The following is a 13,046-nucleotide window of genomic DNA, read 5'->3' as shown; positions in this document are numbered from 1 at the left end:
TTAAATAAATATGATCGGTCTGCATCACAGCATCATTTGGAAACCTGATTCCTTGAAGCTACATAGCTTAAATCTCTTCAGTATGAGTTACCACTTTATTGGCATAGTTTTAAGGAAAAGGATGGCAAACCATGATGAAAAATAATTTGTCTGGCAGATCCCTTTGCCGGCAATAGGCTAAGGATGCAAAGAATGCTGGTTAGCAAGATTAACAACGCAGAAGGAAGGAAGTTGGGAGGAGGGAATGAGCTGAGGGTCTGCGAAGTCTGAATGTCAGCTTCAGTCACTCTGAACCAGTAGTTAAGAACTCTGAATTTTCTTGCCTTAATGGTTGAAATTATGATCATTTTAAACTTATATATTAGTAAAATGCCCTCTGGGACATTTTTTGTTTATATCTCTTTTTGTTTCAAAGGTGTTGTTATCTTGATTTAGGAAATGAATGAGGACTGGCTAAAAAAAATGAACTAAGGAGATAAATTCTGAGATTATTGAGTTCACAAAACTTAAGTAAATCTGTGTTAACAGTCAACTAGCCTGAAAATTAAAGCAAACTCATCTATTCTCTATAAATTCAAATTAAAATGATAAAATGATTATCTTAAAAAAAACCTCAAAAAGTATTTGAGTTATGTTCTTGGTGCTTTCCTGGTACTGTAGTTCATGGCATTTGGGGAAAAAGTGAAACTTACTAGTTGCAGATGAGGCAATATTGATCAAGCAAGCTATTAACCATTTGTTGTACTGGGCAATTCCTACAAGAACCACAGGGTGGCAGCAAAACAGGAAAACAAACAAGGAAAAACAAGGGACAAATGCTCTTCTAGATCTGTGCTGTTAGAACATTTGGGTTTATACTTCTTGTACCTTTTATATTTTTATGAATGTTTCACCTTCTTATGGTCATTCTGGTCATATCATTATTTCTGACTTGCAAAAACTGGAAATGTGAACACTAATTAATACACACTAAATGTTTTCTATAAATTTATGTCTTAATATGTTACAATTTGACAATTTTATTTGGATCAAGTATTTGTTTGTTTGAGAAAGTGTGTTGTTATGTAGTCCAGGCTTACCTCGAACTCACGGTCTTCCTGCCTTAGCTGTCCTAAGACCAGGGATAACAAGCAGAGGCTACCATGCCTGTTTATTTACTTAATTTCAATATAATATTCTTATTAGTAAAAACTAAGTTTACTTCTGGAGGGCGGGTGATCTAAGCATTAGCTTAGCATATACAATGTTTTTATTCACAGAAATAGACACACACACACACATGCACACACAGAGGGAGGGCGAGAGAGCAGAACATTTAGTTAAATTTGAATCTCGGATGCACAAGATATTTTTGTTCCATACAATTTTCAGACATGCTTACGTTAAAATTGTTCAATTATTCATTGTCATATACCTGGTAATTCATTGGGTGAAGAATTAGAAAGAATTATAATTTGTTGAGAAGACAAGAGAAATTAAACATATGGACTCTAAATTTGACTTAAAACAGAAGTCTTGAGAATCCAGGAACTAGTGAATGGATTGCTGAGTGTCCTTGACCTACACTCCGTCCTGTGGGCAATTTATACATATGTCAAAGTAAACACTGTGGGTATGGTTAATCAAATACTCTGGTGAATTACCATCTGTGCCACACATGGATTGCTGATTTTTAAACAACAGAATGCAACAACGTATATTTAAAGTTGGATGAAATTGAATAAATAGCTACGATGCAGGCATTTTGAGGTCTTATTCAGAGTTATCATTATGACAATCTGTCATTAGAGCATCAAGGCTTGGAAATGCCACTTTAATTTCATTTAATTCAGCAAAAATGTCTGGCATCTTGTCTGTGCAGAGGGTTGATGGGGACTTCGAGATGCAGGGAATGATGGAATGGTGCTGTTACTGGTGTGTTTTTATAAAAACAGGGGGTACCTCAGGGGGTCTATGCTGAGGTATCCTTCTGCCTGAGGTACAAGCTATACTAGCATAGTATATAGTGTATAGTACTCTAGTATAGAATAGAGGTTATTTGGGGGCATGGGAAGGTGAGTTAAGGCAGTAGAGGCAGAAAAAGCAAGGGGACAGGGAAGGACAGTGTGTGTGTGTGTGTGTGTGTGTGTGTGTGTGTGTGTGTGTGTGTGTGAGAGAGAGAGAGAGAGGGGGGGGGGGGGGGGGGGGGGGGGGGAAGAGAAGGGCCAGAAAAAGGTGGAGGGGGGGGGGAGAGAGAAAGGGAAAAGAAGGGCAGGGGAGAGAAGGGGCAGAGAGTCAGAGAGAGTCAGAGAGGCCAAACAGTCCGTTTTATGTTTTATAGCAAGCCAGGCCTACCTGGCTGTTGCTAGGTATCTGTTGGGGGGAGCAGGTCAACAATTCCTCAACTCGAGGAACATTTACAGTGGATAAGATAGAAGCCAAAGCTAAAAGGATACATCCAGCCGAGTAGGCTTGCCTCACATTTGTGAGGCCATGGGTTCAAACCTCAGAATCCAAATAAGCATGACACAGTCTACATGGTAGAAGTCTCTCTACCAGTTCCCCCCTGGGATTTAGCTTTCCCTTGCATCCTGAATGTGCTCTCCATCTTTCCTCTAAATGACTTTTCTTTAAAAAATTAGCAGTTTAATGCCAAAGGTTCAAAATCTCCATTTGCAGCCTGACTTCCGCCAGTGACATACATATTGGTTCAGCTTGCTTGTCCCCAGAGGGAGTTCCTAAATTCCACTCACTATCATCACCAAGAATTTTTTATTGTCTCCTCTTATGGTCATTTATTCTTGAATGTTCTCATCCTCCTAGAATTCTCTCCCTAATCCTGTCAGTGCTCCCTCTAGTGAACCCTCCACTGCACCCCTACTGCACTCCTCACTGTACCCTCTACTGTACCTTGTAGTGCTCCCTCTACTGTATCCTCTCCTGCATCTTCTACTGCATCCTCTCCTGCACCTTCTCCTACACCCTCTCCTGCACCCTCTACTTTACCCTCTCCTGCACCCTCTTCTGCACCCTCTCCTGCACCTTCTAGGGCAAAGAACTCTGAACTGATGCCTTACTTTCAGCACTGTTTTTTAGTTGTTTGCTATCTTCCTTGTTCTTTTCTTGTTTTTGTTTTTGATGGTAGTGTTAGATCTTATCCAGGGCCTCCCAACTGCCAGGAAAGTGCTCTGACACCAACCTTCTATTCCCATCCCCAGCCCCACTCCCTGTTGTTTTTGTTGTTGTTTTTGTCGTGGTTGTTGTTTTTCGATTTAGAGATTTGTTGAAATTATTTAGATATTTATTGAAAGTTAAGCTCATTTATTTTGAAAATTCATTCAAAAATGGAATTGACTGCTATAATAATTATTTGAATCTGAGGAGAATTTATGAATTTGGCAGTGATGGAAAAGAAGATCAACAGAGGACTGGATATTGAAGGTTGGGCATTGTCCCTGTTGAGCCCTCCAGTGGGTGCTACTCAGTGTCAGGTATTGTATGGCCCAGATAGGTGGGTAAGAAAGGTCAGTGAGTTTGCTCCTCTAGGTTCTAAAGAGTCCTGACTCAGAACAGCATCTTAGAGGAACACCAAACTACAGTGACATGCTCTAACAAGTATTAAATAAATAAATAAATAAATAAATAAATAAATAAATAAATCTGTAACCTCAAGTGCAGAAGCTCTGATGCCATCTTCTGGCTGCTGCAGGCACTGCAGAAATATGCAGACCTGCATGCAGGCAAAATTCATACACATAAACTTTTCAAATGAATTTAAATTAATTCAAGATACATAATAAAATATATATCTTATATCTTATGTTAATCAAGCCTAATTTTGTAAAGGTAAGGCAGAGCTTTACTGTGATATTTATTTATTTATTTATTTATTTAGAAAATGTATTTTCACACACAAATGTATCAGTGTGACACATTTTCTAAATCAATTGTACCTAATACTAAAACTTGGCAGGTCTGAATGTTTTTGGCTGTGATCCAAATTCTCAACATGATGGCTGCTTTGCCTTCTACCTCTTATGTTCTAGCTTCCTGACTCTGTGGAGTTTATTATATACTAAACCTTGAATATACTATATTTACTACCATCTCTACTCACTACAGCTGGACCAACAGCACACAAATATCTGAGTACTCACTCTGTCACTGGGTCACAATCAAAGCTCTGCTTTGAAGGGTAAAGAACTGAATGGGTAATGACAAAGTGAGCAGGGATTCCCAACACCAAGGGCTTTGGATGCCTTGGGGGTAGAAGTGGAGAGAGACATCTCTGCCTCAACTTGCTGGAAGAGGTTGAAAGGAGAGCTGATCTGGCTCAGCTCAAGGCATCCAGTGGTCACCAGGAGGCAGAGTTCTCTGAGGTCTTACAAACAGGTCTTGAGGGAACTCTCACAAGGAACAGTGACAACTCAGAGATTGAAGACTCTGAAATTACCCCCTTCAGGGCAAGCAAGCGATGCCTCCAGATGCTTTAAATTCTTTTACTTAAAGCAAAACATTTACTTTAAGAGATAAAGGGCTTGAAATGTAGATGCCTGAGTAGAACTCATTCATTCTTAGATGTGGTGAAGAAGTCAGTCAACTAGATAAGCAACTGATGCCCTGGGAGTGGGAGTGCGGAGAGCATTGATCTGTTTCTGGGAGTTTACAAGGGGCTGGAAAGTTTGGATAAGCGCAATGAGGGAGACATAGGAGACAGGGGAAGGCAAAGCCCACTTCTTTGGTAGGTTGCAGTAGTGGTTCATGATATATGTCACCTGCCTTCTCCACTTATTTGAGAATGCCTTGCACTAATTACTGTGTAGCACCTAGCATGAGACATGCCTGGTGCAAACCATAAGCACTAAATCTTCCTTGCTCAGTTTGATTTTAGTTGTAAACTAAAAGACAGCCCGGGTGCGCAGATGCAAGTTTGCTTTTTCTGTTAGTCTGAACAACATCGTGTCAGAAACCCAGGCCTGCTGGGGTGCAGGGTATCATGACTATTTTCTGAGATGTAACTGTGCCCACACTACCAAGTGCCACAGTCCTCATCACCTCTGCTAATTAAAATGGAAACAACTTTTAAAGATACAGCTTCAAAATTGAATCTACCAGAAGTAGGTGTCTAGATCTTTTGGCTTGTTTCTATTATTCAAAATATACTTCAGGATTCTGTAATGCTTTAGGCCCAGTACCATCAATGTCAACATTCTAATTATTTTTATGATGGATTTTCCTCATGTAAAGTATGAGAGAGAGTTATAGTATATAATGCTGCTACAATGCCTGATATAGCTAGTACTCAGTAAAGTTTTCTGAATGGAAAGATGGATGCTTGAAAGAGGTGACTCTCAAAACAAGAACAAGAAAGGGTCATGTATATAATATGAAGACTGAGTCTTCATATACATGACCATTTATAACATTGTAGAAATGATTCAATTTAATTGGAGTTTCCAAGGATTTTAGAACTAGCAGGTAGAAGGGAATATTTTGTTACCCTGATGGAACAGAGTCCAGCCTTTTTCTAATTTATTTTTATTCTATGGCCTTTTGTTTTGTTTTACAAAGAGCCTCTTAGTGTAGCAATGTGCTTGCCTAGCATGAGTAAGAGCCAGAGTTTAATTTTCAGTGTCATAGAGAGACAAAAGCAAGCAAGCATGCAAACAAGCAAGCAAGCAAACGAACAGATCTTAAAAGAGGTGTGGTATCATTTGACATTAAAAAACAAACAAAAAAACAAACAAAACACCTAAGACCAAACCCAAAGAAACCAAAACAAAAAAACCAAAAGCTTGGCTTTCTTTGGGAAACATTGCTAGGAATCTTAATTCCAAAATTCACCTTCTCAATCCCCTTGAGTTCGTCAAGACATCATCCAGAATTTTGAACACACAAGCCAGCTCCAGCCCCATCACACCACTTCAGAGAGTTACTCCAAATTCCCTCATAGGATTGTGTCTGTCCAGCATCCTGAAGTCACCAGTAGACTTCAGAACTGTAACTGCTTTGTAATTCCTGAGGGAACTCCTACTACACTCAGGGTAGCAGACTTTCAGACAGTCTCTTCCTAGGACTCACTGAGTAAAGAGAGGATTTCTTCTCAATGGAATGGTGGCCACGTAAAGTATTGATATTATTTTTGTCTTATGGAAAATGACCCATTGCTGGCAAGACTAAGGAAACACATCTCGATTTACATGAGCGAGGGCCCTGATTCTCCATTCATCTCTGTTAAACTTAGACTACAAATTGGTGACATTCATGAGAGAGGACTTAGTGAGTGGGTAGTTTTTGTCACTGTGTGGGTCCTAGGGCCAAACAAGGAAAAACAGGAAACCCAAACCCAGAATTCCTGACCAGGAGGGTTCTTATTTCATGAAGGCAGACCTGACTAACTTGTCTAGTGCATCTTCACTGCTCAGCACGGGACACATTCATCAGATTATTTTTTTCTGTCATATGAAAAAGACAAAAGCAAAGTCTCTGTTTTAAAATTTCATGTGACCCATGGGTACAGGGGAAAAATTCAGGTGACAGCAGATGCTGGCAAGGATGTGGAGAAAGAGGAACACTCCTCCATTGCTGGTTGGATTGCAAGCTGGTACAACCACTCTGGAAATCAGTATGGCACTTCCTCAGAAAACTGGACATAATACTCCCTGAGGATCCAGCTATACCACTTCTGGGCATATACCCAGAAGATGCTCCTACATGTAATAAGGACACATTATCCACTGTGTTCAGAGCAGTCTTATTTATAATAGTCAGAAGCTGGAAAGAACCCAGATGTCATTCAGCAGAGGAATGGATACAGAAAATGTGGTACATTTACACAATGGAGTATTACCCAGCTATTAAAAACGATGAATTCATGAAGTTCTTTGGCAAATGGATGGATCTAGAAATCATCATCCTGAGTGAGGTAACCCAATCACAAGAGAACACACATGGTATGCACTCACTGATAAGTGAATATTAGCCCAGAAGTTCGGAATACCCAAGATACATTTCACAGACCACATGAAACTTAAGAAGGAAGACCAAAGTGTGGATGTTTCACTCCTTCTTAGAAGAGGGAAGAAAATACTCAAGGGAAGAAATATGGAAACAAAGTGTGGAGCAGAGACTGAAGGAAAGGCCATTCAGTGACTGTCCCACCTGGGGATCCACCCCATATACAACCATCAAACCAAGACACTATTGTGGATGCAAACAAGTGATTGCTGACAGGAGCCTGATGTAGCTATCTCCTGAGAGGCTCTGCCAGTGTCTGATAATTACAGAAGTGGATGCTCACAGCCATCGAATGGAATGAGCACAGGGTCCCCAATGGAGGAACTAGAGAAAGGACCTAAGGAGTTGAAGGGGTTTGCAGCCCCAATAGGAGAAACAACAATATGAACCAATCAGCACCCCAGATCTCCCAGGAACTAAACCACCAACCAAAGAGTACACATGGAGGGACTCAAGGCTCCAGACACATATGTAGCAGAGGATAGCCTTGTGGGACATCAATGAGAGGAGAGGCCCTTGACTCTGTGCCCCAGTGTAGGGGAATGCCAGAGCAGGGAAGCAGGAGTGTGTGGGTTAGTGAGTGGGAAGGGGAAATAGGGATGGGATATGGGGGGGGGGAAGGGGTTTGAGGGGAAAAGAGAAAAGGGGATAAAATTTGAAATGTAAATAAAGAAAAGATGTAATAAAAAAACTGATGTTGGGGAAAAAATTCATGTGACCGATAAGGATGGATTAGCTTGTTCTTTATAGTAATTATTAGTGTTTAAGAGAACCTCATAAAATATATCTTATACCTAAAACTATATTGGCTATCCTTGTCCATTTATTTAAAAACATAAAGATTATTCAGTAAAATGCACTGGTGTCTCTGTTAACCCTTTAGACTAGCAGTTCCCTATTCAGACAGACTTAGTAACAAGAAAATATACAATTATTTGTTGCTATTTGAGAAACTAATTTAGGACAGTGTTCTCTCTACTTTCCCTTGAACTGTACAATGATATCTCTTTACATTAGATGTGAGTTGTGTAATTAAACTATCTCCTCTATAAGGCAAAGAGCTGACAGCTAATAAGCAATGGAGAGTAACGTGATTTGAAATCTAACCACTGGGAATTCACTAAACTGCTCAGAAAGACCTTGACTTTTAATCTACATACAAATTACACTTGTTTTGATTTCTATTCTTAGCATCCACTCCCCAGTCTGTCACTTAGTTAAGGGTAAAATGTATCAACCAAACAAACTAGTCAATTTTTATGTAATTGACCCCCAAACCAGTGAATTTATAGAGGCTGGTAAGAAAGCCTTCTGTATATGTCCACTAGGTGGCGATAAGGGACTATGCTTCACCCTAAATTACAGACCCTTCCATTCATACAGTAAATGAAGAGCTGTGATGTTAATTTATACCATCGTTCCCTCACTACATCTAATATTTGTTTAATCAGCTGTTTCCTCTAATCCTGCTCAGACAATATTGATTAAAATCTCTCGCATAGTCATATTCTGTTTTTTTTTTTTTTTGTCTCTTACTTCCTTTAACATTTTGTTACCTTTTGAATGACAGAGTAAGTAAATTTAAATGACATAGACTAAGTGATGTGGTTAGTAGTAATGACTGTAGGTAGTTTAGAAATTAATTGGAAGCAACAGAAGGTTGTGATGTAAAAAGAAAAATTGTTTCCAAATTTGCCCTTGGTTGCTACTGGAATTTTAATTGGTGGGATACCATTAATCTTCAAACTGTAATCTGGAAAAATATATGTCTTGGATAAAAGGAAATGAAAACTGGTATTTTCTGAAGGGATCCATCTCCTGAATATGATCTGTGTTCATCTTTACGAAGATGAAGACAGTCCAATGTCTTCTTTAGGAAATACCAGTACTCCACACCAAAAAGTCTAAAAGAGAGGACTGTTCAGAACCCTATCCACCATAAGATATTTTTCTGTATACTCTGGATGTATTTATACTGGATGTGTTTCTTGCTCCCAAAGGAAGGAAAACGAACTGAAACCACTAGAGACATAATGAATCGATTCTTCTCTGTGAAGGTTTCTTCAGCACTTCTAAATTAGTGTCAGTCATTCCTCTCAGAGACAGAGCCTTGTTGGAAGTAAATGGTTCACTTCATAAGAACACCATGTTCTCCCTCTCACAGAAAGCCAGGGCCCACTGGGCGGGCACTCCTGTTTGGAATACTGGCCCCTGGGTGCGTTCCTCCCATGGACCACTGGTCTTTTAAGATTGTTGGCATGACCCTTCAATTAGCCTTCAGAAAATTTACTTTTTATTTATTTTTTCTATTTCAAAACAATTTAGAGTTTACTAAAGAAGTCACTCAAAGGAAAAAAGAACTAAAATAATTTCATCACTTAAGAGGCTATTCATATATACTCATATATGAATATATAAACATAAACTTACTAGTCAAGAGTCCTTTGACAAGCATTCTGTTTCATTAAATAAAATAAAAATACTCTCACTCAAATAAATAAATAAATCCCTGATGATATATTTTCATTAGATAATAGTTCTACTTTATATCATTAAAATGTGTATAACATTACTCAAAACTTAGCATACTGAAATAATCAAATAGAAATGGTTACCAGAAACTACATTTGGAATGAATAAATATTACATTTACTAGGAAATTAATTCACAGACTTTATTTCTTAATAACCATTAGGTTCTAAGAAGCCAGCCAGGATGTTTGATTTCATGACATCATACTGGACCACTTACAGGAACATTTTCCACCCTCAAACTCCCCAAATGTACTGGCTACCTTGTGTACTTTTCCAGTGATAAATGAAAATAAAACAACTTATTTTCAAATGAACAGACTGTATTATTTGGGCACAACAGGCATATTCAACTGAAGAGGACAAGTCAATCTAACCCTAGGACTACAGGTTTGCTTTCATTAATGAGTAGCTTCAACGTGCAAATAAGTCCTTTGGGCAACTTTTAAAAAAGTGTTCTTAACAGCTACGATTTGAAATACTTTTAGGACATTGATATTGTCCATTGACAAATTAAAAAAAAAACTCCTAAAAAAAAAAAAACCCCAATGCATTATAATTATCTGTTCTTAACTTTAAAATTACTCAGACTTTTAGAATTACCCACAATCTGACGTTTCAAAGGCTGTTAATCTAATAGGTATTAGCTATAATTGAAGCAACTTTCTTTTCCACATAAAACTATACATCCCCTCAGAGAGAAGTCGTAACTCTGGGATGGACATTCTCATCCCGCATCCCCACTCTGTACTACCCTTCTCTCATCTCAGCTGCTATAAAACTGCCTGCTGAAGTACAGATGGAAAAGCCACCCTTTGAAACCGTGTGCCTCTCAGATTAATAGCAAGAGTTGCAAAAGCTAGGAAAACTTGAGTTAATTCTTTCTTCAAGTCTAGACTGAACCTGTTTATTGCGATGATATTTTATCTGACAATACTTTTTAAAAGTGGAGGTGCTATGTTAAATAAAAACTGAAGAAAACAATAAAACTTGTTTACTCCGTACATAAATTATATGCGCAATGCTATGAACTATATAAGGCACCAAGATATATCTGAAAGAGGGGGAAACCCACCAAACAGAAAGGAAGTTTTACCTTGTCCTGAATTCCAGTTCAGAAGCTGAGTCCCACTTAGCTGGGAGCTGGAGATGAAGTGAGCTAGTGCTCCTCCTGACCTTAAGTTTGTCTCTGGGCGAGTGCGCAGTGGGTGTGGGTGTGGGTATGGGTGTGTGTGTCCGAGCGCGTGTGTGCAGAATGTCTCTTTGTGGTGTTGGATGGCAGAGGTCCTGATCCGAGGATGAAGGAGGCACTTCTCACCAAGAGCAGAAGAAAGGCAAAGCGTCACCAGGAGACTTCTCCTCCCAGATCCTCTAATTACAGCCTAACTGCACTCCATGCAAACTTCAGGGGGGAAGGGAGGGGCAGCTCTGTGCCCAGACCTTGTAAAACAGCAGTCTCTTAGATGACTCCCTCTGCTCAGATCCGGAGGATTCAGCTCTGGAGTTCAGGAAAAGCAGCAGGCCCAACCACAAGCCCCCACCCACACTGTACCTCCTGTTGCCTGTCTACTCAGGGTTACATCCACAGGAGGTGCTACTCGGGATCTGTGGGATGAATTGTAGCTTCTACTGACTTTCCTACACAATTTGTCACCTTGTAGTTTGAGTATCTAAGCATCGGAGAGGTCTTCCCCCTACAGACAAGAGGGATAGCTGAGCACCAAACTTTTACCAGATTGCTTGTTTTGCCCAAATTATTGGCTGCGGGACTCAGTATCTGTGTTGGATTAAATCTCTTTTAACCCACAACTGCTATTGTGTCCTTAGATGATAGTGCCTAAGAACCTGAGTTTATTTATAGAGTGAGGAATGCAAGGGGGAGTCTGGGTGGGTGGGGTTGGGTTATAGATCCACATTCAGGATTAGAACCAGATGTCACAGGACCAGGACATGGGTGCGCGCGCGCGTACGTGTGTACACACACACACACACACACACACACACACACACACACACACTTAAAATAACTACTGGGGAAGATGATGGGACACGCGGGAAAACGCCTCCTGAACAAATAGACATTTATTTATAACTCCAGGGAGAGTATATAGGTCCATTGATTCCTGCCTTGAGTAGCCAAGGGGTTTGGAGAGGAAACGGCTTCGCATTTCAATAACAGAGCCACCTTTGATTGGGCCTAGGAAAGGCGGAAAAGAAAGAAAAAAGCACGCTGCAGGAAGCAAACGGCCGCTGAAACGGCGGGGCAGGGAACTGATCTGGCATCTGGGCTGAGGAAGAGCAAACAAGCTCTAGAGGCCATAGGGGAGGGAGGGGGAGAGAATCACTGCCTGAGAGCAGGAGTAGTGCGGTGGGCCCGGGCCCTGGGCAGCATCCCAGGCACTCCGTGGACCACTGCAGGTAGCCAGGGGATCGCTGGGGAGAAGGCGGTTCATCACTTCGGGGATCATGCGGTTCATTACTTCAGAGATCATAGCTTGGGGGCAGAGGGGCGCGGGGCGGGTGTAGGGACCAGGGGCAAAGAGACTGGTACTCCAGACTCTTGGCAGATAAACTAGTGAGACAGGCTGGAAGGAGGGTGACTGGGGACTCTGGGTCGGGTAGGTGACTGGGCAGAAGCGCTGAAGGTCCGAGTCCTTTGGCTGGCGGAGAGCGGCGCTACTGTCTTAGAGATAAAGCCTAAGTGGCGCGCTGTGGTCAAGGCTTCCTCCAGGACTCCCCATGGAGGCAGGGAAAGCGTGTCGGGTGGCGGTGGTGGGGTAACTTCGCTAGAGTTGGGGCACATTCGTCCCGCCCTTTTTCATGAACTGTCTGAGTTCTTGCCTCCAGGAGTGCCACCTCTATCCCCACCCTGCCTTAACATTGGGTCTTTGGGGATTTAGGTGTATGTGGGATAGACTTTATTTATTTATTTCTCTATTTTATTTTTTATTTTGTAAAGACGAAGCATGTGTGTCTAAGAAAAGACAGTTAAATTTGACATAAAGGGAAGCAGTTATTCAACAAGCAACCACATACCTTTCTTGCATCCCCAATTCTGGGCAAAGTGCTTGTCTTCATTTTATTCCATTTCTTCAGTCAGGGAAGAGGCTACAAGTTTTGCAGTTTTATGTCAATCATTTGGTGGTTCCTAAAACAGCTGGCATTTAAGGTTCCACATTGACTGCCAATAAAAATAGAGCACAACTCTGCTTTTCAGCTAAGAAGACTCTATATGGAATTTCTTCAGGGTAGTAGGTATTTGAAAAAGCATAAAAGAATTAGATTTAAAATCAAATATAGTACAATTTTTATATTAAAGCACCATACAGGTGGTAAGGCTGGTGGTGAGTGGCCGTGAAATTGTATAAAGATAGTTTAAGTACTAGTCTTGCTCCTTCAGATTAAAAATGTAATTTCATGCAGTTGCCTGGAAGTAAATCAGATAGGATGGTTCAGAATGGCTCTCCTTCTCTCTCTCTCTCTCTCTCTCTCTCTCTCTCTCTCTCTCTCTCTCTCTCT

General features: G+C 40.6%; 1 protein-coding gene across 1 annotated transcript in view; it reads right to left on the bottom strand.

The window, feature by feature from the left end:
- The window catches only part of Hapln1 (hyaluronan and proteoglycan link protein 1), a 62,797-nt gene extending 52,139 nt beyond the window's left edge, over window positions 1-10,658 (bottom strand). The window contains exon 1 of the mRNA XM_029468465.1: window positions 10,624-10,658. The gene's annotated coding sequence lies outside the window, so the exon portion shown is untranslated. The remainder of the gene's footprint in view (window positions 1-10,623) is intronic.
- Between the last annotated feature and the right edge of the window lie 2,388 nt (window positions 10,659-13,046).

The sequence above is a fragment of the Mus caroli genome, chromosome 13 (assembly GCF_900094665.2).
Source record: "Mus caroli chromosome 13, CAROLI_EIJ_v1.1, whole genome shotgun sequence".
Taxonomy (NCBI): domain Eukaryota; kingdom Metazoa; phylum Chordata; class Mammalia; order Rodentia; family Muridae; genus Mus; species Mus caroli.
Note: the sequence above shows the minus strand (reverse complement) of the source record. Positions and strands in the feature narration are given on the sequence as shown.